Genomic DNA, 26,768 nt, shown 5'->3' on the forward strand with positions numbered 1-26,768 from the left:
AGCAAGATCTAAAAATGTTATTTTTTTCTTGTTAAAAAGTGGTTAAGTTCACTTGAGTTAATAAATGTGACCTTTTTCTTTGTAAGAAATAAGAAACACACAGTTTCAAGACAGTGTGTGAGTTCAGTTAGAAACAGTGAGTTATGTCTCACAGACACAATTCTCATACAACAGGTTTGTGTTTTGCTTATGTATTTTGACAGATGTTTGTCATTTACAGGCTATATGTCTTGGAGAGCTATCCAAATCATTTCATTTTTCATAGTTCATTGCTGAGTGCCTAAAACAACAATCAGAATCTTTCAGTCAATACAGTGGAACTGGGCGGTGTGCTTATCAGTCATTCCCTGATGGAGAAAACTGGAGGAAATACAGTAGTTACCTACCTTTGTGTTATTGTTAAGACACTGTCTATAGTTCCCTATGGAATATGCAATGCTGAACAAAAGTGCTTAAAAACATTACTGAAACTGAAATTTGCAGTTCTGAAAATTCCTGCATGATTTCTCTTGACTTTAAATTGTTCAAACACCCCTAGTTTTCTTTCCTCAGCTACTCAGTTCTTCAGGCTTTGCAGCAATGAGTTTGGATGACACATCTCTCCCAGTTTCAGATGATGATATAGGAAAACAGGATTGTTGTGTAAAGGGGAATCCTGCATACAGAGCCAGGCATGTGGACAGTATACTAAGTATGGCAATGGATGAATCTCTTTTAAAAACACTTGGGGAGGAGATTTCCCTGCTTCAGCATTGCAGACCCTGAGTGCAGCACTTGGCCCTGCCACCCTTGCCTCTCTTCAGGCTCTGGTGCCTGCGCTTAAGCCAGCTCTGGTGCAGCCCAGCTGGGTGACCTAGGATCACAGCACTGGAACCTCACTGGGGCAGATCTGTATCTTCTGACTTCCTTTTCTGCCTTCTTCCCATGGGGAAGCCATCCATTGCAGTGCCCTCATGTGTGCAGAGGTGTTTAGTCAGAGCACTTAGTTATACCAGTGTTCACTTTACTCTTCTGCCACTGGAGTACTTCTTTCCACCCTTGTGAAGGAGAAAGAAATATAATCTTGATAAGGAGAGGTAGAAAGCCCAAGATGGATTAAAGTTCTGAATAAATGAATTAGACTCTTGATGGGGCAGGGAAAATTGAGTTTATTCCCATGCTCTGAAGATCATTTTTGCCTTTTGTGTTAAACAGTTAATGGAAAAGAAGATGTGCTCTTCCCAAAAGACAGACTCCTAAATGTTGTGCTGTTCAGCAGTTTCAATAGCAACCCCCTGAGGACCCTTCATACAGTGGCATTTGGAAGGATGAGGAAGTCTGTAACTCTTCAGTTGGGGGAAGACCTTGTACCTATCTTGTCACATTCTGTTAACTTCTAGAAATAATTTGTTATGGTAAGGGAAGAGATGAAAGAATTGAAGGAATCCTCTTTGCCCAAGGATTTCCTCTTGCCCAGAGGCAGTGGAGGATCTGAGGCATTGGAATGGGCTGCCCAGGGAAGTGGTGGAGTCACCATCCCTGGAGGTCTTTAAAAGATGTTTGGATGTTGAACTTAGTGATATGGTTTAATGGAGGACTTGTTAGGGTTAGGTCAGAGGTTGGACTCAATGATCTTGAGGTCTCTTCCAACCTAGACAATTCTGAGATTCTGCGATTCTGTGAAATTTCCCTACAGCATTCAGGTTGATTTAAAATGCACCAAGATATCTGACTATTCTTCTTTGGACTTTTCTTGTACACAAAGCCTGTGTATCTTGTAACATGATTTTGGCTTCCCACTTGGGATCTAGTTATTGTGATGTTTAGTGCTGCAGTCAATATCTAAAGCCCCATTCTGGGAATCATATACTTATTGCTATGTTAATAAGGTAATGTCTGAATGAGGATGTTACTTCAAATTATACATATAGGATCCTTATCTGCTCTTATTCAAATGCATGTGAATACCAAGAAAAGCATTTGGAGTTCTCCTTACTTCAATAATGAATGAAGAGAGGTTATTGCTATTTCAGGCTATATCAAACAGAAGTGATTCAACTGGTGATTTTTCACAAGGATGTCTCTTCAAATTAGTGCTTTTCACCAAAAAAATCATTAATTCATTTACAGATAAATGAACATGAGTAATTTCCTAGGCCGTTTTACTATACTTTAATAGAAAGAGTGGTTGATTAATTTCTGCGATGGAGAGAATAATCCTTAAAGAAGAAAAAGAGACACAAAGCACGGAAACTTGTATGACCTCACTACAAGAAACTTTTCAAAAGAAAATTTCTGTTTTAGCCTGCTTTTAGGCAGTGCCAGTGGGACAGAAAGAGAAGAAACCTGCATTTTTAAATGGGGCACATTGTCACATTTCTAAGTGTACCCCCAGCCCTGCCTGTCACTGTGCTGGCCCCAGGGCTCCCCCACCTGCCTAGGTCCAGCCCCCCCCCCCGTCTCTCAGGGGCCAAGAGCCCTAGCAAGGCCACAGCAGGGCTGGGCTCCAGCTCCCCGCTGCCCCATCTTGCCATGGCCCCTGCCCAGCTGGGTGTCGTGGTTTAACCCGACCGGCAGCTAAACACCACGCAGCCGTTCGCTCACCCTCCCCCCTCCCTCTCTGGGACGGGGGAGAGAAATGGAAAGTGAAGCCCGTGAGTTGAGATAAAGACAGTTTAATAAGACAGGAAAAAAAAAATAACAAAAATAATAATAACAATAATAATAATGATGATACAATGGGGATAATACGAAAGTAATAATAGTATGTACAAACAAGTGATGCACAATGCAATTGCTCACCACCCGCTGACCGATGCCCAGCCTAACCCCGAGCAGTCCGGCCCCCTCCCCCCGGCTAGCCACCCCTATATATTGTTTAGCATGACGTCAGATGGTATGGAATACCCCTTTGGCTAGTTTGGGTCACCTGTCCTGGGTCTGTCCCCTCCCAGCTCTTACTGCACCCCCCAGCCTGCCCGTTGGCAGGACAGAGCAAAGGCTGAGATGTCCTTGGCTTAGTATAAGCACTGCTCTGCAACAATTAAAGCATCGGGGTGTTATCAGCACTCTTCTCATTCTAAGCCAAAACACAGCATTCCACCAGCTACTAGGAAGAAAATTAATTCTGTTCTAACTGAAACCAGGACATCTATCCACCCCTTATTCCATACCATTTATGTCATGCTCAGGTTACACTCTTTTCCATACATTCTAATTAGTCACCTATAGTAATCATGGTAGTGATAACATACAGTATAATATACTATTTAACATGGTGCAATTCAGTTCATGGGCTATTCTCACCCAGTATTAAATCTCCTTGAGGTACACACCGGACCTCTCCGTTCTTTTGCATCACCCACCAAGTATATCCAGGTCCCTGAGCGAAAACAATTCCACGAATAGGTTTGCCTTTTCCTGAGGCAGGAGTAGCCCAGACTGTTTTACCCAGCATATTTTTTACATGCACTACAGGAACTTTATCCCCATCTACAGTACGTAACAGGTTTGATTGGGCAGGTCCAGCTCGGTTGGTAGATCCCCTAGTATTGACTAACCAGGTGGCCTTTGCCAAATGCGTATCCCAGTTTTTGAACGTCCCAGCGCCCATTGCTTTCAAGGTAGTCTTTAACAGGCCATTGCATCGTTCAACTTTCCCGGAGGCTGGTGCATGATAGGGGATGTGATACACCCATTCAATACCATGTTCTTTGGCCCAAGTGTCTATAAGGTTGTTTCGGAAGTGAGTCCCATTATCTGATTCTATTCTTTCTGGGGTGCCATGTCGCCATAGGACTTGCTTTTCAAGGCCCAGGATGGTGTTCCGGGCGGTAGCATGAGGCACAGGATATGTTTCCAGCCATCCGGTGGTTGCTTCCACCATTGTAAGTACGTGGCGCTTGCCATTGCGAGTTTGAGGGAGTGTGATGTAATCAATCTGCCAGGCCTCTCCATATTTATATTTCAGCCATCGTCCTCCATACCAAAGAGGCTTTGACCGTTTGGCTTGCTTGATTGCAGCACATGTTTCACAGTCATGAATAACCTGTGCTATAGCGTCCATGGTCAAGTCCACCCCTCGATCACGAGCCCATCTGTATGTTGCATCTCTACCTTGATGGCCTGAGGTGTCATGGGCCCATCGGGCTATAAATAATTCACCTTTATGCTGCCAATCCAGGTCCACCTGAGCTACTTCAATCTTAGCAGCCTGATCCACCTGCTGGTTGTTTTGATGTTCTTCAGTAGCCCGATTCTTGGGCACATGAGCATCTACGTGGCGTACTTTCACAGCCAGGTTCTCTACCCGGGCAGCAATATCTTGCCACAATGCAGCAGCCCAGATAGGTTTGCCCCTACGCTGCCAGTTGTTTTGCTTCCATTGCTGTAACTATCCCCACAGGGCATTTGCTACCATCCATGAATCGGTGTAGAGATAGAGAACTGGCCATTTTTCTCGTTCAGCAATGTCTAAAGCCAGCTGAATGGCTTTCACTTCTGCAAACTGACTCGATTCACCTTCTCCCTCAGCAGCTTCTGCAACTCGTCGCGTAGGACTCCATACAGCAGCCTTCCATCTCCGATGCTTCCCCACAATACGACAGGACCCATCAGTGAACAGGGCATATTTCTTTTCATTTTCTGGCAACTGGTTGTACAGTGGGGCTTCTTCAGCACGACCCACCTCCTCTGATGATGATATCCCAAAGTATTTGCCTTCTGGCCAGTCCATGATCACTTCCAATATTCCTGGGCGACTGGGGTTTCCTATTCGAGCCCGCTGAGTAATCAGTGCAACCCACTTGCTCCATGTAGCATCAGTTGCATGATGCGTAGAGGGGACCCTTCCCTTGAACATCCAGCCTAGTACCGGTAATCGGGGTGCTAGGAGGAGCTGCGCTTCAGTACCGACCACCTCCGAAGCAGATCGAACTCCTTCATATGCTGCCAATATCTCCTTTTCAGTTGGAGTATAGCGGGCCTCAGATCCTCTGTATCCCCGACTCCAAAACCCCAGAGGCCGACCTCGAGTTTCCCCAGGTTCTTTCTGCCAGAGGCTCCAGGTGGGGCCGTTCTCCCCGGCTGCAGTGTAGAGCACATTCTTTACATCTGGTCCTGTTCGAACTGGCCCAAGGGCTACTGCATGGACTATTTCCTGCTTGATTTGTGTTACTTTGGAACTGCCAGAATCATTACACCTTTTTTTCAAGCATTCTGCCAGTTTTTGAGGATTTTGCCATTGTTCAGGGGTGAATTTCCAACACACTGGGGGTGCCAACTGCTCTAGATGCCTGCCCATATCCACCCATACTCCCTGCCACCCACAACTATACTGCCTCCGGGCAGATCTCCGGATGAGCTTCATAAGTAGTTGTTTAACTTTAAGCAGAATCTGAAGTGCATTCATGAGGCAGAACAACAAGACTATGGTATTCTGAGTATTCCAGAAATATTCAATATCTTGGAGAGCTATTGTGACAAGCTCAGGGGATAAGAGGGTGGTGAAGGAGGAAGGCAGAGTGACCCAGGAGGATACAGGGGTGGTGAAGGAGAAAGGGAGAGTAAGCAAGTAAGGAAAAATATCCTCCCCTTTCCCCTCCACAGATTGACTCTCTAATGGAGAAAAACAATAGGTATAATTGCTAATAGTTCCCAAGATGCTGTTTCCAAAGTACAGAGTCCACGATGTTACTGAGTATAAATACCAAGTTAGAGTCATGACCAGATATCTTATCGTCTCATAAGCCATTGCTATAACACTTAGTACCATAATGGTCTGAAACCAGGGCCCGGAGAGGAGAAACAACACTACAGAGAGCAAATACGGAAAATAATGTACTATAATACTCAATTTGGAAAACAGGCGCAGCAGAGTTGTGATTAAAGCAATCAGCATCATGACAAGTGACTATTAAGCAGGTCTAATCCTTACACTAATTTTAGTTTAACACACTCTGATCAGATCTGCCGTTATCTCAACCTTTCGGGCCCCACGTTGGGCGCCAAAAAGACTGTCGTGGTTTAACCCGACCGGCAGCTAAACACCACGCAGCCGTTCGCTCACCCTCCCCCCTCCCTCTCTGGGACGGGGGAGAGAAATGGAAAGTGAAGCCCGTGAGTTGAGATAAAGACAGTTTAATAAGACAGGAAAAAAAAAATAACAAAAATAATAATAACAATAATAATAATGATGATACAATGGGGATAATACGAAAGTAATAATAGTATGTACAAACAAGTGATGCACAATGCAATTGCTCACCACCCGCTGACCGATGCCCAGCCTAACCCCGAGCAGTCCGGCCCCCTCCCCCCGGCTAGCCACCCCTATATATTGTTTAGCATGACGTCAGATGGTATGGAATACCCCTTTGGCTAGTTTGGGTCACCTGTCCTGGGTCTGTCCCCTCCCAGCTCTTACTGCACCCCCCAGCCTGCCCGTTGGCAGGACAGAGCAAAGGCTGAGATGTCCTTGGCTTAGTATAAGCACTGCTCTGCAACAATTAAAGCATCGGGGTGTTATCAGCACTCTTCTCATTCTAAGCCAAAACACAGCATTCCACCAGCTACTAGGAAGAAAATTAATTCTGTTCTAACTGAAACCAGGACACTGGGCCAACCTGTGAGCCCATGTCCTGGCCTGGCCTTGGCCCGTCCCCATCTCTGTCCGCAGGAAAGTGCCTGGGAATGGGGCTGTCCTGGTGTCCCCAGCTGAGTGCCCCTGGTGGAACAGCATGATGGGACCTGGCTGCTACGGTCTGCCTCCAGCAACATGGGCAACCTCCATGGCCCCCAGGGACACCCTGACCCCCATGGGGCTCTGACAGGTGTTTGCCTAATGTAAAGTGACACTTGAGACAGTATCTTCCCCTAAAAGAGAGAGAAAATGCTAGAAACTCTTCGTAGTTTATAGTAATGCTGGTCGTGTCTGTGACTACGAGTCAGGTCTGCTTTCTATATAGATATTATGACATGTACTTAAGGACAGTTCAATAATTTTTCAGTTGTCTGAAATGTATCTGTACTATATTAGTTCTCTCTTTTAAGAACTATGTGTGAATAGTGTAACAGATTACACTTTAAAGAACAACATTAAGGACAACCAAAATGAATGTGTGTGATAGGTTGCTATAATCCTCTCTTCTCTGTTCCCAGTCTGCAATGACCTCTCTATTAGGAAATTAATTGCATTTCCAATATTATGGGGAATGCCAATGGAAAGCATAAGCAAGGAAATGACCTGTGAGATTAACTAGTCTGTTTTCCTACCACTGCAAAATCATTCCCATGAACAGATTTTACTCATATTGTCTCCAGACACAGGTAACAGACTATATTCACATCTACTAATATGTTAAACAATGGGACTTTTACACCTCCAGGAAATAATTGAACATAAATGGCCTTCATTACAATTTTTAAACTATAAAACTAAGTTTTATTTTGCCCACACTACTATTAAAAGTGAAAAATGTAATTTTGTATGAGAAATAACATCTTAAATGAGCTATAAAAGTGCTTGGCTTTTATTTCTACAGTTTGGGGCAAAACTCTGAAGAATACAAAACTGAAGAATTCAGCATGAAAAAAAAAAAAAAAAGAGCTTGTATTGGATCTTATAATCGGTCTGGTTCATTAGATATTCAATACACAACTGCTGAGTACAATTTTTCAGGTATGTTTTTTGCAAACATTTACCTCCATATACAGATGCCACAAATTGTTTTGGTGCCTAAGAGGTAAAATCTGTAAGTCTGCAAGGGTATCAGTGAGGCAAGGCTGAGTCATGATAATCTCTATTTTTGCAGTGCATTAGAAGAAAATAAAATTGTTTGAATGCTTGCATGGACTTTTCTAACATGTCTATTAGAAAAAAAAATGCTTTTTCTGATAAGCTGAGCAAATTTAACATGGTATCACTGAAATACAATAAAAAAACCACAGTGCATTTTATAGTCACTTTTTTAGAGTAGAACCACATGTTAAGTATTTACATGACAGTCTGCAAAAGTTCCTGGTCTGAAGGTGTTTATTAGGTGCAACTGGCTTGATTCTGCTTTCCTTGCATCTTGTGCAGTCATTTATACCTGTGCAATGATGTATTTCACTTTATATTATGTACTTTTTTATGAGATTTTGGCAGCACAAAGGGGTCATAAAGCCAGTCAATATAATAATTGAGGAATACTTTCATTCTCTGCATGGTGTGCAATCAGCTTAAAGTTCTTTTGTCACTCCTCTTCATAAGCCTGTAAATACAAACTGTAAAAGCTATAATTACAGAAAAGAGAGTTTGACTACAATATTAAAATATGCAAGGCAAGTGAAAACTAGACCTATGGAATGAAATGACAGGTCTAGCATAGATCTGACTGCATTTTGCTACTGCTTCCATGTCCTGAAAGATGCAAGGATTCTGTTGTGTTTGGGAAAGATAAGCTTGTAAGTGAGGTGGTGGCTTGCCTTTACTCCTACAGCATATCTGAGATGGATCATTCCCATATTGGAGCACTTTATATATTACCTCTGTATTAAGCCAGTGAAGTTTTTCCCCTTTAAAGGCCTTGCCTCAGTTTTCTTTCAAATTCACACCTACATATATATATATATTTATATTTATTATGATTATTATTATTTTCCTTTCTTTCCATCTCTTAAACTTCTCATAACATTTTAAAAAATAATCCATTCAATACTTTATAAATGTTCAAAAATTTTTATTCTCTGTATGTCATTAAAATTACCTGAGAAACAAATTTATTTTTGATATTTACAATCCTGAGATTATCGGATTCACCTGGTACCCTGTAAAACACAATAAAAGGTAATCTCACAGATGACAAATAGTGCATTCACAAGTGTTGTATGACAATGACTGACATTTTTCTAAGCAGAATACTTCAGCTAAGCAAAAGCTCACCAGGCAGGCTTCTGGAACCACTACTGCAAGCTACTTTGCCAATCCTATTTAAACTGTACCTAAATCACTAGAAAACTTGATTAAAAAAAATAATAAAATAAAATAAAATAAAATAAAATAAAATAAAATAAAATAAAATAAAATAAAATAAAATAAAAGCAATGTTGCTTTCTTAGAAGGACAGAAGAGAAAAAGGTGCAAACAAAGAAACAAAAGTTTTTGTTTGTTTGTTTGTTTGTTTTCTGAATATATATATATTTTTCCATTGGTAAAAATATTATTCATGCAGGCATGAATACTGAAATGATTTTGCATCCTAGCAAGGAGTCACTGTTGGGAAATATACTTGGGAAAAAGACACATTGTTTTAATACAATGTAGATTGTCAATCCTTCTTCCATATAGGCATTGTATCTCTTCCATATAAGGTTATGTCTCCCTTCCTTATATACCCAGATGATATACCTCTTACTGTAGAATGCAAATCCAAAATCTGGGTGCCTTTATTGTCCAGTAAGCTGATAAGACCAGTTCTCCAGTACCTGTATTAAATTACTTCACCATTCCAGATGATGATGATATAAAATATTAATAACACATGGGTACTTCAAACCATCTTTCAATTAAAAATAATAACTAAAAAGAGAATTTTCGGTACATAAAAGAGGCAATAAAAGAGAATGCAAAAGACATATCTTGAATGGAGACCAGTTTTGACCACTGCTTCATGGCCATTGACATTCACAAAAATATTTTCTGCAAGGTTCTATTTTCTTCACTTTTTAATCTCATGCTTTAAATTGAGATTGTTTTATAACACTATTTCTCTTTCAATTTGTGCATGTGTCTCTTCTGGAGTAAGAACCTTGTAACTGAGCCAAAGAATTTTTGGAGAAGGGAAAATACTTGTCATAGTAATTATAGGAAGGCAGCAGCAATTTCTAAAAACAGATATTATGACGGAGTAGTATTTCTTGTGAAATAATTCATGAGGTATACATGATAAAATGATTGCAAGAAGTGATGCATGGCAAAGAAAAGAAATACCAGTATTTTTTTCAGGCAGACTACATTATAATTAATCTGACAACGTACTTTAACAATTTTAAAAACTTTGATGAAATTACTAAAAAAGGAAGGTTCTGATCCAGGACATGTCTATAAGTTGTAAACTTAAGATTTTTTCTTTATGTGGTGTGTCAGACATCTGATTTTGCCTGTATAACTGTCAGGAATCGAATGGTTCAAGTATTATGCTCTGTGATACTTGCTGGATATAAATGCAAAGGAGTTTTGGATGGAAACTAGGACGCCTTAAATATGTTTCTCCTGCTTCAGAAGCAGAGACAAAAGATGCCAGTCAATTAGTCAATGACACTTATGGTTGGGTCAGAATGAAATGCTTTGATTATTGAAATACTGGTAATGCCACAAAGACCGTGACTGAGCTTTCAGCTTTCAACTCTTTTTGTCAATGGCACTGCACTGTCAAGTTTATCTTAAAATATGCATATTGAATTGTGCTACAGAACACTGGAAATGATTGAGTAGCCAATAGCTCCTTGGCTGGACCACTCTCATGGGTTTCATTCATATGAAACCTAAGGTGTTAAGTATGGGCTTTTGACTGAATCCAGGTCTCACAGTGATATGGAGACAAGGCATGGTGAACGGTGTACCTAGAGCGAGACCTGAAAAAATAAAAAACAAAAACAAAAACATATAAGTCAGAAATGTAGTGTTTTCAGGGATGAAGATCATGGCAAATAACTATTCAATGATTAGCCTCTCAGTCACATTTTATTCATAAATTCAATCTGATGAGATGCAGTTAGTTCTAGAAGAGAGAATGCAGGTGGTCATCTTTTTGTTTGAGGAATGGTTATTTTGCATCTTTACCATGGACTAATCGTTTTTACTCCAACATTATTTCTTCATGCACTCCTTTCCCCTAGAAAAAGGCTGTGTTTTATTGGTATTTCTTCTGAGGAAAGTGGAGTCTGTTTCACTTGAGAAGTTCATGGAGAAAAATATAAAATTTCCCCAAGTAATAAAGGCAATAAAGTGATAGATATGAGTGTTATACCAATGCTCAATTTTTAAACAATCTTGATAATTATTAGATAAAATACTAATTTTTCTTTCATCTTCTTCACTCTGAGTATAATTAAATTAATGCTATTAAATAAATAAAATCTTTCTGTATTCAAATAAAAAAAAAAAAAGTAATATGTGTGGGAGAAATTCTTCCCAAAGAAGAAATATTAATCCTGCTCATCCTAAGATGTTTTTACAGTAAGTCATTTCCAGTTTTGGCCAAAAGAACTATATTTTAAGGTAATAAAACATTTCTGAACACAGACCATGGAAACTGATCATAGTTGAATGTTGCTGGTTTTTATCCAGTTGCTGTTTGAAAAGCCAACACAGAATCAGTACACACTGTCATGGTCACTAGATGTTGAAAGGTCATCAAGAAACTGTCAGCCTTGCACCTGGTGGGCTAGGCTATTGTGTGAAGACTTGTGGATAATTCATATGCACCTTCAGGGAGATGTACTGATCATCCCAACATAAACAAAGAAAGAATTTTTTGTGTCTTTGTTATGAGATATGAATACTACATCCACAAATAATTGCATTAAACTATATTCACTCGACCAGCAATGCATTAAACTTAATGCATTAATTGCATTAAACTAAATTCACTCGACCTTCTATTCTTACTTTCTACCCAGCTGTTATTAGCAGTTCCTTCAACCCCGTTGACTTCATAGAAAGCCTAGGAAGATATCTGCCCCTCACTAGATCAGAAAAACTAAACTGTTCTCACAACTTACTTTCTTCTAAAACTACAAGGCAAATACATACTTCCTTATCCCAATGATAGTGACAGAGCAGATGAAAAGGGTGCACATAGTGTCTGCCAGGAACAGATAAATGATGTTTCTGGTGCATGACTGCACCTTGCTTCTGAACTGCCTAATATTTCACTTGTGACTGGTGGAAAGTCAAGGATTCTGTTACAGATCGACCAAGCATCTTATTTAGCTTTGCAAAATTAAACTTTAGCATTAAAACATACCAAGGGAGTATACTTGGACTTGAGACAGCCATTTTTAGCCCCCGTTCCTTCCATAATCCAGCTGTTACTGGAATGGACTTCCCACAGCTGCTCTCAATTTTTTTCCTCTTGCATCTAGACCAGGAGACAGATACTTACCAGTGGAAAGAAAAGGGAACAAAAAAGTTTATTGTTATAGCACGCAGGAGTTATTAATTTCCTAATGCCATGTATTCTTGAACTAGATGGATTTTTATTTTATTTTATTTTATTTATTTTATTTTATTTTATTTTATTTTATTTTATTTTATTTTATTTTATTTTATTTTATTTTATTTTATTTTATTTTTTATTTATTTACTTATTTATTTTGTGGTGGAAGCTTTCAGAAGTTGCAGACATCTTTATGGTATACATTTCTGTGAGCTCAAGGGTCTCTGAAGTATTTTGCTTAAAAACATGTTGGAGTCCTTAGAATAGTGAACAGCTCAGTGATAGAGACAAGCATCTGAGATGCAGGAGGTCCTCTTTGGCATCCCTGAATTCAAACCAGAGACAGAAAGGTCAGTTTTATGTATGCCACAGGGAATCTTAGCCACCAAGTTTTAGTTATTTGAAATAGGTACTTCCTCACCTTTCTGTTGAGGCCAGAATAGTACAATATCTATAGAGGAGGGAGATACAACATTATAAGAAATATAAATGAATAAAACAAAGAAGAAAGAATGTGACAGATAAGTCAAAGAAAAAAACTTACGGGAGGTCCATGTTGCTTTAATTTCAGCTTTATAACCAAAGGGAATGGAAAAGGAATATTGATATGACAGATGACTGAAGTTGTTATAATGTCAAATTTCTAAGAAATGTAAACAAAAGTCAGCCTGTGGCCACAGAAAAATGTTGAACACCAATAAATCATAAAACAGAAGCATGATGGCTCTCACAGCCCTTTCCCTGCAGTTTTCCCATCAATGTTGTAAAAAGCTGAGGCAAATCATTTTTCTTTACAAGGGATTTTATTTAAGGAAATTGAACCCTCTTTTAGGAGACAACAAAGGAACACATATTCCCTAACCAGTGCTAATATTCAATATGCAGACTGCCCTACAGACACATGTTATCAAATGCTCATTCTTGTAAGATTCTAGCAAATAAGAGCCCTCAGTATAGTATCTCAAGGGTGGAACAGGCCTTGCTCCCAGATCACTGACCCTCACATTTGTTAGACCATATCACAAGAGCAAGAATATATACATATATATTTTGAGTTATATATGAGTCCCCAAAGGCAGGGAAAATGAAGTACTGTGTGAGGCAATCAGGTTTGAGACCATCTAAGAAAACGGAATGGTCCATGGGACCTGATGAGATGAATCTGAGGGTCCTGAGGGAATCATAGAATATCCTGAGTTTGTAAGGGACCAACAAGGATCATCAAATCCAACATCTGGATACCCAAAGGATTACCCAAAATATCAGGCCACATGTTTGAGAGCATTGTCCAAACACTTCTTAAACTCCAGCAGGCTTGGTGCCATGACTACTGCATTGGGGAGCAGGGAGCCTGTTTCAGTGCTTGACTGCTCTCTCAGTGAAGAACCTTTTCCTGATATCCAGCCTGAACTGTCCCTGTTGCAGCTCCATGTCTTTTCCTTGGGTCCTATGGCCAGTCAGTAGGGAGCAGAGATCAGTGCCTGCCCGTCTGTTCCCCTTGTGTGGAAGCTGTAGACCACAATGAGGTCTCCCCTCAGTATCCTCTTCTGCAGGCTGAACAAACCAAATGACTTCAGCCACTCCTCATATGTCTCCCATTCCAGGCCTTTCACCATCTTTGTAGCCATCCTTTGGACACTCTCTAACAGTTTTACATCTTTCTTATACCATGGCATCCAAAACTGCACACAGTTCTCAAGGTGAGGCTGTACTATTGCAGAATAGAGTGGGACAATCACTTCCGTCGGCTGACGAGCAATGCCGTGTTTGATGGATACAGCTGGCCCTCCTGGCTGCCAAGGCACATTGCTGGCTAATGTTCAGCTTTCTGTGTACCTAAACCCCCAGATGCCTTTCTTTGGGGTGTATCTCCAGCCTCTCATCCCCCAGTCTGTATATATAGCCACAGCTGCCACTCACCAGGTGCAGAATCCAGCACTTCCTCTTTTAAACTTCATATTTTTGGTGATTTCCCAGCTCTTTAATTTGTCTAGATCTCTCTGCAAAGCCTCACCACCCTTGATGTAGTCAACGGCTCCACCCAGTTTGGTACTGTCCACAAAATTGTGCAAAAACCTTCAAGTCCTACATCCAAATCATTTATGAAAACATTGAAGAGGACTGATTCTAAAATGGAGCCCTGGGGAACCCCACTAGTGACAAATTGCCAGCCTGATATAACCCCATTTACAAGAACCCTTTGGTCCTGACTTGTCAGACAATTGTTCACCCATCTTATTATGCTTTTATCTAACTGTACTCTGTTCATTTTGTCCAGAATACTGTGAGAGACAGTATCGACAGCTTTACTGAAATCCAGAAAGATTACATCAGCTGGCTTCATTTGGTCAACTAGATGAGTGATCTTGTCATAAAACAAAATCAAGTTTGTTAAACACAACCTTCCTCTTGTAAATCCATGTTGGCTGTTACCAATGACTGTGTTGTCCTTCAGGTGTTTTTCATAACTCCCAGAATAAACTTCTCCATTATTTTACCAGGCACTGAAATGAGACTGAGAGGCCTGTAATTGCCAGGAACTTCTTTCTTGCCCTTCTTGAAAATTCAGACCACATTTGCCAGCTTTCAGTCAACTGGGACCTCTCCAGATTCCCAAGACCACTGAAAAATAATTGAGAGGTCTCATCATGACATCAGACAGCTCTATGAGTACCCTGGAATAGGTCTCATCAGGCCCCATGGACTTATATGCATCCAGGTGGAGCAGCAAATCCCTCATAAGTTTGGGGTTGACTGGGAGTTTATTGTTCACAGTCCTCTAACTCAGTGTGACTGGAGTCCTAGAGCCCATCACTTCATCACTGGTGTTGAAGACAGAGGCAAAAAAATGAAATGCTCACCACCCCACTGACTGATAACCAGTCTTCCTTCTGAACAATGTCCTCTTCTCCCCACCCCCCCCACCCCTGCCCCAGTTATGTCAGAAACATGCATGATAGTTTCCCTAAGACAGTCTTTTTCTTATTTTTCAAAACTGATTTATGGCAAGATCTATATTAATCAATATAACTAGAACAGTTCAAGCATTTTGAGGAATGTGAATAATGATAAGTTCATACTATATTATTTTTACCTTTGTTACAGAGGAAGGAAGGAAGAAAGGGAGGGATGAATAAGTTGTAAGACAAATAAGAAATATATCCTTGACTAGAGTTAGTAATTAGTAAGGAAATATTCTTTATCTTCAGCAGTTTATAATGTTCCTTATCAATATTGATCATGTGTTGAAAGAGCTTTGTGTAGTTAGGTCTAATATTGGGCACATCTTCCAAGAAGAAAGATCAGTTTTGAAAAGCCTAGAATGAAGACTCAGTATATCTAAAAATATACAAATATTTAGTGATTCAGGAGGAAAAATCACTATTTACATTGCATTTATGTGGCAAGGTTTTGGTAAGGGAGGGCTGCGGAGGTGGCCCCTATGAGCAGACCCCAGCAGCTGCCCCATGTCGTATCAGTGCCAGCTCCAGATGCCTCTGAAAGGGACCCACCGCTGGGCAGAGATGAGGCCAGCAAGCTGGACAGGGAGCAACACTGGCTGGGCCTCTGGGACAGCAGATTGAAGAAAGGAAAGAAAAGAAAAAGAAAAAAAAAAAAAAAAACCAAAAAAAAACCACCTTGCTGGGCAACAGCAGCTGGAAGAGAGGAGTGAGAACATGTGAAAGAAACAGCCCTACAGACCCCAAGGTCAGTGCAGAAGGAGGGTAGGAGACGCTCCAAGCTCTGGAGCAGAATCACAGAATGGGCAGGGTTGGAAGGGACCTTCAAAGATCATCTAGTCCAACCCCCCTACCAAGCAGGATCACCTAGAGCTAGTTGCACAGGATGGCGTCCAAGCAGGTTTTGATTATCTTCAGAGGAGACTTCACAACCTCTATGGGCAACTTGTTCCAGTGTTGCCACCTTCACAGTAAAGAAATGCAAGAACTGCCCCTTCATATTGAGCCAGAACCTTCTGTGCTTCAGTTTGTGCCATTTCCCCTCATCCTGTTTCTGAGCACAACTGAAAAGAGACTGGCTCCATCCTCTTGACACCCTCCCCTCAGATATTTAAATACATTAATAAGGTCTCCCCTCAGCCTTCTCTTTTCCAGGATAAACAGGCCCAGTTCTCTCAGCCTGTCCTTGTACAACTGTCCCTTAATCACCTTAGTAGTCTTCCTCTGAACTCGCTCCAGTAGTTCTATGTCCCTCTTGTAGTGGGGAGCCCAGAACTGGATACAATTGGACACACCTGGTGAGGTGAGGCCTCACCAGGGCTGAGGATCACCTCCCTTGACCTTCTGGCAACACTCTTCCAAATGTACCCCAGGATACCATTGGCCTTCTTGGCCCCAAGGGCACATTGCTGGCTCATGGTCAGCCTGCTGTCCACTGGGACTCCCAGGTCTCTCTTACAGAGATGCACTCCACCAGGCCAGGCCCCAGCCTGTACTGGTGCTTGGGGTTATTCCTCCCTAGGTGCAGGACCCTGTGCTTGCCCTTGTTGAACTTCATGAAGTTCCTCTTGGCCCAACCCTCTAGTCTGCTGAGGTCCCTCTGAATGGCAGCAGAGCCCTTCGGGGTTATCAGCCACTCCTCTGAGCTTTGTGTTGTCAGCAAACTTGCTGAGGGTGCACTCTGTGCCACTGCCCAGGTCATTGATAAATAAGTTAAATGGCACTGGAACCAGTACTGACCTCTGTGAGACACTGCTAGCTACAGGCCTCCAACTAGATTCTGCACTACTGAGCACAACCCTGTGAGCTCTGCTATCCAGCCAATTGCCAATGCTGTCTACTCATCTAGGTCACACTTCCTGACCTTGTCTATGAGGATGTTACGGAAGAGTGTCAAAAACCTTGCTGAAGTCAAGGTAGACCACATCCACCACTTTTCCCCTCACCTATCTAAATAGCCTGCGGAGAGGCCTCTGGTGGAGCAGGCTGTCCCCCTGCAGCCCATGGGTCCCACATGGAGCAGATCTCCACGCTGCAGCCTGTGGAGGAGCCCCTGGTGGAGCAGGTGGATGTGGCCTGGAGGAGGCTGCGGCCCATGGAGAGCCACCGCAGGAGCAGGCCTTGGGCCAGAGCTGCAGCCCATGGAGAGGAGCCCACACAGGAGCAGGGGATCTGGGGGGAGCTGCTGCCCACCCGTGGGGGACCCGTGCTGGAGCAGTTTGCTCCTGGAGGATGGATCCCACGGTACGGATCCATGTAGGAGCAGTTCTTGAAGAGCTGGTGCCTGTGGGCAGCCCCCACAAGCTCAGTTCAGGAAGGATGGCATTCCATGGGAGGGACCCCACGTGGAGCAGGTGCAGGGAGTGACCAAGAAGGAGCAGCAGAAATGCCAATACAGTTATTGACTTACCTCAGCCCCCATTCCACATTCCCCTGCACAACTCAGAGGAGGACAAAGAGAGTGAATGGGGGGAAGGTGTTTTTTGTTTGCTTTTGATTTCTCACTGCCCTAGTCTGCTGTCGATAGGAAATAAATTCTATTAACCTTCCTATGTAGAGCCTATTTTTGCAATGAAAATAACTGTTGAGTGATCTCCCTGTCCTTATTTCAACTCTTGAGCCCTTTCCACTATATTTTCTTCCTCTTTTTTTCTTTGAGGAGGGGGTGTGAGAGAGTAGTTATGGTGGATTTTAGCTTCCCAGTAGGGTAAAACCACCACAGTAATTCAATCTCAGCTCATTGACAATGGCTGTATTTTTATGTCAAGAAATTATAGCCCAAACATTGCACTGAAATCAAACCTCTGCCACACGTATTATAAAAGCACAGATGTCTTTCCTGTGTAAATGAGGAAAACAGACAAACAAACAAAATTCATATTTCATCTCCGCAAGTTTATGAGCTCTTTTATATTCTACCATGTGACATGACTTTAGCTTTCAAAAGAATGCCGATTTGCTTTCTAAGAAACTTCTTACCTGCCTCTGATGTTTAGTCTGGACTGCTTCCTTTTGCTCTTTCTGTGGATTGCTTAGTATATTTTGGCTTCCCACTTCTAGTGCCGTAACCTTAATGGTATCAGTGTACCTTGCAAAGGTTTAATTATAGCATCTACTTCTTATAACTTCATAACTTTATAACTTTTAATTAATTTTCTTATTTTTATGTCAATCACCTTCTGAATGCTAAGCACAATTCAATAATATTTTTTGGCCTTCTGGAGCCTACACAACTGCCAAATGTATGTAATGGTTGCTGTTACACAACAACCTCTCCAGCTGTAGGATTTTCAGCAAGTTCCTAGGTGCTACTGAAAAACAGTTAAAAATTTAAACATTTGCATCTTCTCAAGTGTGATGTGGACCCGTTTGAGTGTGAAAGTCGTTGATAATATCTAGAAGCTTCTTCTTTATATTAGAGCCACATATGCTATTTGCACAGTCCACGTGGATTACTCTAGCATTTTCTTCTTTTGATGGTTTTAATCTCTCTGTATGGCAGCCATTGTTAACATTGTTTGTGTAGCTAATAAACATAAACTCAGTATTATAGTTTTCCTAATAAACCCCAAAACATCAATCAATACAGATTCCTGTTAACTACAGAGGTTTTTTGTTTTGTTTTGTTTTGATTGTTTGTTTGGTTTTGGTTTGATTCTAGGTGCTCTGTAACAGATAGCATCATCATGACCCACTTTCTTTACTGCTTATCTTATCCTGGTACAGTGGTATTGTCTTCTATCCGTGCAATTTCCAAACCATATGCTTGAATGTGTATTTCTTCTCCACACTTTAAAGCATACCGATGACATTGATTTTAAGTGCCAGCAGTGTGGTTCCATTATGGTTGAGATACAGTCTGTTCTTTCTGTGCAGACAGAAATTTAATCCAGAAATGTTCTTACTGCCTAAGGAGTCGTTATTTGTGACTGAAATGGACCAATATGTTCAAAGAATAAAATATAAGGAAAAAAGAACTATGTGTGGACACACCCCTGTGCTGATTGTGCAAGCATTACTTCCACACAAGAAAAACATTAATCAAATAAGTTAAAATGCAGAGTATGATAGATAGTTCAAATAGTCAAATCTGCCTCTTTTATTTCTGCTTTCTGCGGGGAAGAAAGCCCAGTTATTTTTAAACTTTGTTTCCAAGTCAGCTTGCCAAATGCTACGCTCTATTACGCACAAGAAGGTGGAACAAGATATAAAATACTCTATAGTCTAAGTCTGTTTTACTTCCATAATTTTCTTACAGTTTCCTACTGTCATTTTGGGAGGCTTAGTATCACTCTGTGGCATAATATTCAGTATGAAATGTACCAGACAGAAAACAAAACTATTTTACCCACCTGCACACATATAGCACTCATACACACTCAAATCTATAGTTACCACTTTTCTTAGAATATCTTTATTTCTTTCAGTTTACTTTTATTTTCTTACAGCTTCTTAATTTTCTTACAGTACATAATGCAGATTTTTTAATCTTCTTCTGAATAATAAAAGAAATCAAAATAACACATTTTAATTATTTTAAATAAGAGAAATTATAAGAAGGGAACATTTATTTTTTATGCTCAAAATCAGTTTGTCAAATTATTTGTTATTAACACTTAAAGATTATATCAGGAAAAGGGCAAGAACTATGGATACAGCTGTTGATGTCCTCTAAGAGTAGTTCATCTGAAACTGGACCACATTTAGAGAAACTGTCGTCGCTACAGAGAGGACTAGCATAGGGAATTCCAGTTGTTCACCACAGAATGAACATGATGAAAGGGGATTACTATGCTTGAGACATTAAAGTCCTGTCTGTGTAAACTATATTAAAAAAAAAAAAAAAAAAAAAAAAACAAATAAAATAAAATCACACTTAACATTTATGATTTATTTTAAATTCCTAATTCCTTTACTATTTTCTAATGGAACTTGCTTGTCTCATAATCAGCTCTCCAAAACGACACTACATATTGAACTATATATATATTGATACTCTGCTGGAATTTATTTATTTATTTATTTTGTGGAAAATAAAACTATGAATTAAAAGGTGCTTTGATGCTATTAACAGCATTTCATTCTACTGTTGCAGAACAAATGGTTTGCACTCATGTTGTACATACTTAATGGCTGTTGGCAAGTTATTCAATTTTAGTCATTCATCCCTGGAAAAGACGTTTAGATGTAGAGCTTAGGGATATGGTTTAGTGGGGACTGTTAGTGTTAGGTCAGAGGTTGGACTTGATGATCTTGAGGTCTCTTCCAACCTAGAAAATTCTGTGAAATTCTGTGATTCTATTGCATTTTGATGATGTGATAGGTCTTGCAGTCTTTAAAACTTGCATGTGTGGAAGACGTGTGGAAGTCACACTCTTAATACACTCAGAATAGATGGAAATCCCCTGTTTTTAAAGAAATAAGACATAGTATCTGGGCTAGCATGAAAAATCAAGATGCTGAAAGGGAAACAAAGTCTCACTAAATTTACGTGGATTGTAAACTTCTAAGTGGAAGTACTCACTATTCATTTGAAGATTCCTCTAAATGCTTCCTTAACCTAAATTAACTGTATTAGAGAAAGGAAAAAGTTGTTTAATTTTGCCATTTAGAATTCGAGAATACAGAATTTATTTTTGCTGCAATTTAAATAACTTAAGTTCATACACAATGGTTATGAAAAGTCAACTAGACACAAAAGACTTCATTCTTCTCTGTGTGCAGTCTCATAGCGACAGATTTGCTTACAAAGTATATTCATAACTTAGTACAATAGAGTTTTTAATACAAAGAATGTGGACGGGTATAAATATGCATCAGTTTATTGAGAGACATGGTGGGTGGTTGCATTTTCTATTTCTGTCTCTGAGGACATGCTAGGTGTTATTTTGTGAAGGCATGACAGCACAAAAACTGGAACAGAAAAAGTGATCCTTCCCCTTGTGCACATAGACTTGTATCTATCATATTCTTATCCTCTCTACTCCTCCCATAATACTGAGCTATGAGGGAAAAAAATCAGAATGTCTATGGAGGAGAAAGAGAAGCATTTATATGCTTATTAGCTGCTGAAACAATCTTCCTAGCATACAGTGTGTAGTAAGTAATTCACACTGACAGACACGTGAATTGGGGAACTAAAGATCAATTGGATCTGATATGACTTACAAAGAAAAGAATGACTTCTAAAGAGAACAGGAAAGAAAAAAAAAAAAAAAAAAGAACAGGGAAAGAAAAAGAAGTGAGGAATTATTATTTTGCATATGGGAGAGATCTTATAAAAGATCTGTATTATTAATGGTTTGCTTTTTGTTTCCATACCATGGTAGCAAAGTTGCTATTATGCTTGAATGAGGAACTCTAATCAGCTTTATATTATTGCGTTATCCAACAAGTAAAAGCAATATGAGCAGCTATTGATTCTAATGATGTTGAATGGACTGTTTTATATGTTGTTTGACCAGAGATTAGAGAAGAGCAGTGAACTAGAATTAAGCTGTCAGGGCTTTGACTTCAATGTATACAAAGAGAAGACCACCAATACTGCTGAAAATGTATCTAATGTCTCAGGCCAAGCATCTGAGTAGCTTGATGGAACCTTTCCCAGTTGTGGGGTGAATAAATGGTGAATGGAAATTAGGTCTTGTTGACCAGTCCCATTTTACTGTAAGGAATAAGCTTATTTCCCCTTATTCATATTTGTGTCTGTTACTCTTTGTAGCATGTCATAAGTTCAAAAATGTCTTTCACATGTGTGTGTAAATCAGCAAATAAAAGGAAAAGAAAAAAAAAAAAAAAAAAGGATTTCTGAATGTAGCTTTTAACTACTTTTAGTAAAAGTGAAAATGGAGAAAAACTACTTTTTAATAAAAGACAAGCAGAGGGATAAGTTCATATTTTGGTGAAATCTAACCAAGAAGATGGGAGTTTTGGTTGGAGGCAATTTACCACAAAAATACATATTGGGAAACTGCATGCTTTTTGACAGTTGGATAATAAGCAGAATTTATTTATTTATTTGACATTTTTGTTGGCCAAACTACATGCCACAGCACTGATTTAATAAGGAAGTGGCAGCCGAATGGAATCCCATTCTGGAATGCCATTTAAAAAAAAAAAAAAAAAAAAAGTTCAAAGAAATTGAAGTTCACTTATTTGCTCTGGAATTTAAACAAGAACAACAAAAAATCTTCTGTTATAAAACTGTCCTTATTTGTCATTACTATTTTGGAAAATAAATAAATAAATAAATAAATAATAGATAAGTAGCATAAAGTGTGATTCTACTGCAGTTGTTCTGTCCAAACACTCTGCAGTGAACTCAGCCTAACTGCCAGATGTCTTTCCCAACGGTAAATTTATTCCACAACATATGTTGCAATTGCAGCTGGCACAAAAAAAAAAAATAAAAAAATCAAGTCTACCCATGGTACTGTGCTAACAACTGGGGCTGTACAGAACTACAGAGCTCAGTGCAAAGCTCATCAAAATCATAGAGAGGCTGTTGGAGTAGAAGCTCATGAAGTCTCCTGGGTGCCAACAATGCCCACACCAGACAGCTAGTCAAAGGCTTGATTGGACACACAGAGATGACTGTGATGCAATTACAGCACAAACAAAAGTTTGTACTTGACAGCACAAACCTTGGTTACTCCTCAGGAACTCGTGGTAGGACCCATGAGTAAACCCTTGAATTCACACAAGGAAAAGTGGACTAAAATGCCACTTCAGAGCTGAACAGAATGAATGTACTTTTCTCTGTATTTGCATGCTTAAATCATTTAATTTCATCCACTGGGTAGCCAGTGTGTTTCTCTGCAACAACTAAAACATCAGTGTGTTATAGGCATTATTCTCATCCTAAATCCAAAACACAGCACCATACCAGCTACTAGGAAGATTAACTCTATGCCAGCTAAGACGAGGACAGTGTTTCTGAAAGTGTCCAAACTGGTCATAATGACAAGTGAAAAATCTCTCTTTCTTTTTCTTTCTTTTCCTTTCTTTCTTTCTATCTTTCTTCCTTCCTTCCTTTCTTCCTCCCTTTCTTCCTTCCTCCCTTTCCCTTTCCCTTTCCCTTTCCCTTTCCCTTTCCCTTTCCCTTTCCCTTTCCCTTTCCCTTTCCCTTTCCCTTTCCCTTTCCCTCTCTGTTTTCCCTTCCCCTCTCTGTTTTCCCTTCCCTTCCCTTCCCTTCCCTTCCCTTCCCTTCCCTTCCCTTCCCTTCCCTTCCCTTCCCTTCCCTTCCCTTCCCTTCCCTTCCCTTCCCTTCCCTTCCCTTCCCTTCCCTTCCCTTCCCTTCCCTTCCCTTCCCTTCCCTTCCCTTCCCTTCCCTTCCCTTCCCTTCCCTTCCCTTCCCTTCCCTTCCCTTCCCTTCCCTTTTATTTCCCTGCCTTTTTCCCTTCCTTTCTTCATTCTTTCTTGAAAAATGCTCATTTTGTTTGAATAACATGCTCAAGTGAAAAGTTATTCATACAACACATTTCCCAAAAGGTCCACTGTTGCAGAATACCCTTATAGGTTTTATGGCAAGCAATATTCTTCAATAAATTTGGCATTATGGAGAAATGTAGAAAGTTCAGACACTCTCAAAGTGCTATGTATTTTAAAGGTTAATGTATAAATGGCATAAAAACTTAGGGAAAAATTCTCCTTCATAGTAATAAACTCCATCTCAGCTATATTATTGTGCTCTTCTTGCAAGCCGGATATTTCTGGGCATACAGACATCATGGAAAGATACAGCTGAGATCCATCATGAAGCTCTGAGAGGGTTTTGCCTGGAAGCTCTTGCTTTACTGTCTTATTAAATGCCTTGTGAACTCTCATTCTGTTCTTTTTAAGTAGGTATTGTTTCAAATGCATTCACCATAAAAATGAAATTACCTTACATAATTGTTGATTTGGCCTCTAATGTGTTGAAAACAAAATATTCCATCTTTTCTTGGCAGAATTAATGATTATCTAGGCACAGCCCCAAAACTGCACTTTGCTAGGATTGTTTTTTTCCTGATTTTGTTTTTAAACCATGTTAACTCAGTAGCTATCATTACTGTAATTAGTTACAGATGAGCAGAGAAATAATTTATGTGCTAATTATTATTAATATTAACCTTATGTTAGAAAAATAAGAGCAGCTTTAGTCTTTCTTTTAAGAAAAGACAGAAGTAATGGAGAATCTATAGGTCCAGACACAAAAGAACAAATTATTTCAGTGCTTAGCTAGCCAGCTCCAGAAAAGTATATAGAAACCAAAAGATACCGACGTTGATGAGTACTCAAATCTATAAGCAAAAATGCAATTAGATATCTGTTTGTTTTGAGCTACGTCTAGAGATTTACATAAAGTCAGAATAGATCATTATTGATATTACTTCATTTGAGGGCTTTCCAGACTGTTTTCTCTTCTTTTATGGACAGTAGTGCATGTTTGACTACAGCTCACCTTCCACAAATGCAGTGAACTGTGACCTCAGGTGTTGGAGAATCCACCACATCACTGGGGATAATCTAGACAGTATCGTACCACAGGATATAGTAGGATAAACTAGGTTTCTGAAGAGGCCTTTAGACCAACTGAGACTCACTCTGTTCACACCAGAGAACTTCCAGGGTGTTACAGACCTATTTCCATTCCACTTAGAGATTCCCACGTGTTGTGTTCTTATCTTACTTTGAAAGAGAGCTCTTCTAAGGAGCTTTTCATTAAGAAATCGAGATTTCAGTGGGAGATAAGTTAATAAGCACTAGAGAAATGAGCTTATAAGGGATGAAAAGGAACCTAACAATGACATCTTTTAATAGTGACTACTCTGCACCAGAATAGTTGCATGGACGAAACTGAGAATGAAAGTTTAAGGCCTTGCAGCTTACTGTTCTGAAGCTGATCCTCAAAGACAACAATCAGAAACCTTGTCATCCTTGGCAAGCCCAGAGTATCCAGCTGAAATTTTGTCAGCTGTAAGGAGTGCAATTACATAAAACATTAGCTGTACCCAATGGCTGGCGTTATATGCAGAAATCCATAAACTTATATTAAAAACACAAAACAAAACAACAACAACAAAAGAATAATGCAAGAAGTCTAGAAAAATCAGTGAACTGGTTAATTAACTGGAAAGCAGTAATTCACCCCAAAAGTAAATGTTAAATATTTGTTGCATATTGCATGCACTGAACTTTTCAAAAAAAGTAAAAATATGTAAAATTTCAGATGTTCAGAGGAAAAATTTAATGAAATCTTTTCTGAATGAAGAACAGAAATATCACTGCTTTTGAACTCTGTCAAGGCAACTTGATTTTGAGTATTAAATACTCTCAACATTAGATGTGATAGAAAGAATTATAAGAAGATATTTGAATAATTACAAATAATGAATAATGAACTTGAAAATGAAGCAAAATGCATGTTTCAACATGAAGAAGTAAATGCTAAATCGAATACATTTTGAATACATTCTTTACTGTTTAATTAAAACCATATATAATTGAAGATATATATATGAAGAACTGAGTAGAAATATCTACATATGGCATGCAAATGAGAATGTATAAACTATTAACTCCAATGTCATCTTTCATAAAATCAAACTATTGGCAGCAATCGTAAGTGTAGTGTTTGATATCTACAAGCAGACAGAGACAGAATTCATGAGAATATAAATGTGGCAGAGTAATTCAAATGTTCATTAAAAATACTTAAAGAAAAGAAAAACAAAGCAATAGATCAGATTGAACAGATCAAAACCGAGGCATTGTGCTGCTAAATGACACACTGAAAATGTAACTGACAACAACAAAGAAAGTATACAACAAAGAAAATGTAACTGACAACAACAAACAAAGTTTTTAAATTGTATATGAATCTGAAAATATTAATCTTCTGTATTATTCATCTAAAAAATCACTACTGTATTATGTGCCATGCCTGTGCATGCACAGTCTTTTCATGCACACCTGAAGGATTATGTTGATGAACATCATGCACATGATGATAAATTACATTTCACATTTTATATTTTTTTCTACAAATTCTATTGAAATTATATATATATATTCTGCAACGAGGAGTACAACTTTTCTTTCTCACAAAATGGTATCTCAAAAGTTCATGATGCATTTCAGAAAGACTTTGTAGTTGTGCATGCTTCATGTCTTTTTTTGAGAAGACCACCATGGTTCTATTCCACAAACTCCATTTTTGGTTTTGCTGAAAATAGCTGCCAAACGAAAAAGATGCAATCAGCACTCAATAAACTTAACACTGTGAACCTGATGCAAATCCAGAGAAGATGATAAGATTTTTTTTCTACTGATTTTAAGAGACTCAGATTACATTGAGTGACAGACTTGATTGACTCTCATTCAAAACCTTGGAGCTGTGGTGATAGAAGAATCCTATAACAGCTGTTGTCAGATAAGCTGATACTTGCTACTGATGATTTAGTCTCATGATGCACATCACCCTTCTACCCTCTGAAGCTGCTGTTAGGTAAAGATATATCGGTCACCCTCCAACCTGCTTCTGAAAAAGTACCAGGGCTGTGTATCTGGTTAGAGGTTCAGTTAGCCAATACCATGATAGCCGCAACTAACAGCATGTGAAGATGATGTGGATTCTCCCTTCTCAAAC

Source organism: Netta rufina (assembly GCF_964035555.1).
Source record: "Netta rufina genome assembly, chromosome: 1".
NCBI classification, from domain to species: domain Eukaryota; kingdom Metazoa; phylum Chordata; class Aves; order Anseriformes; family Anatidae; genus Netta; species Netta rufina.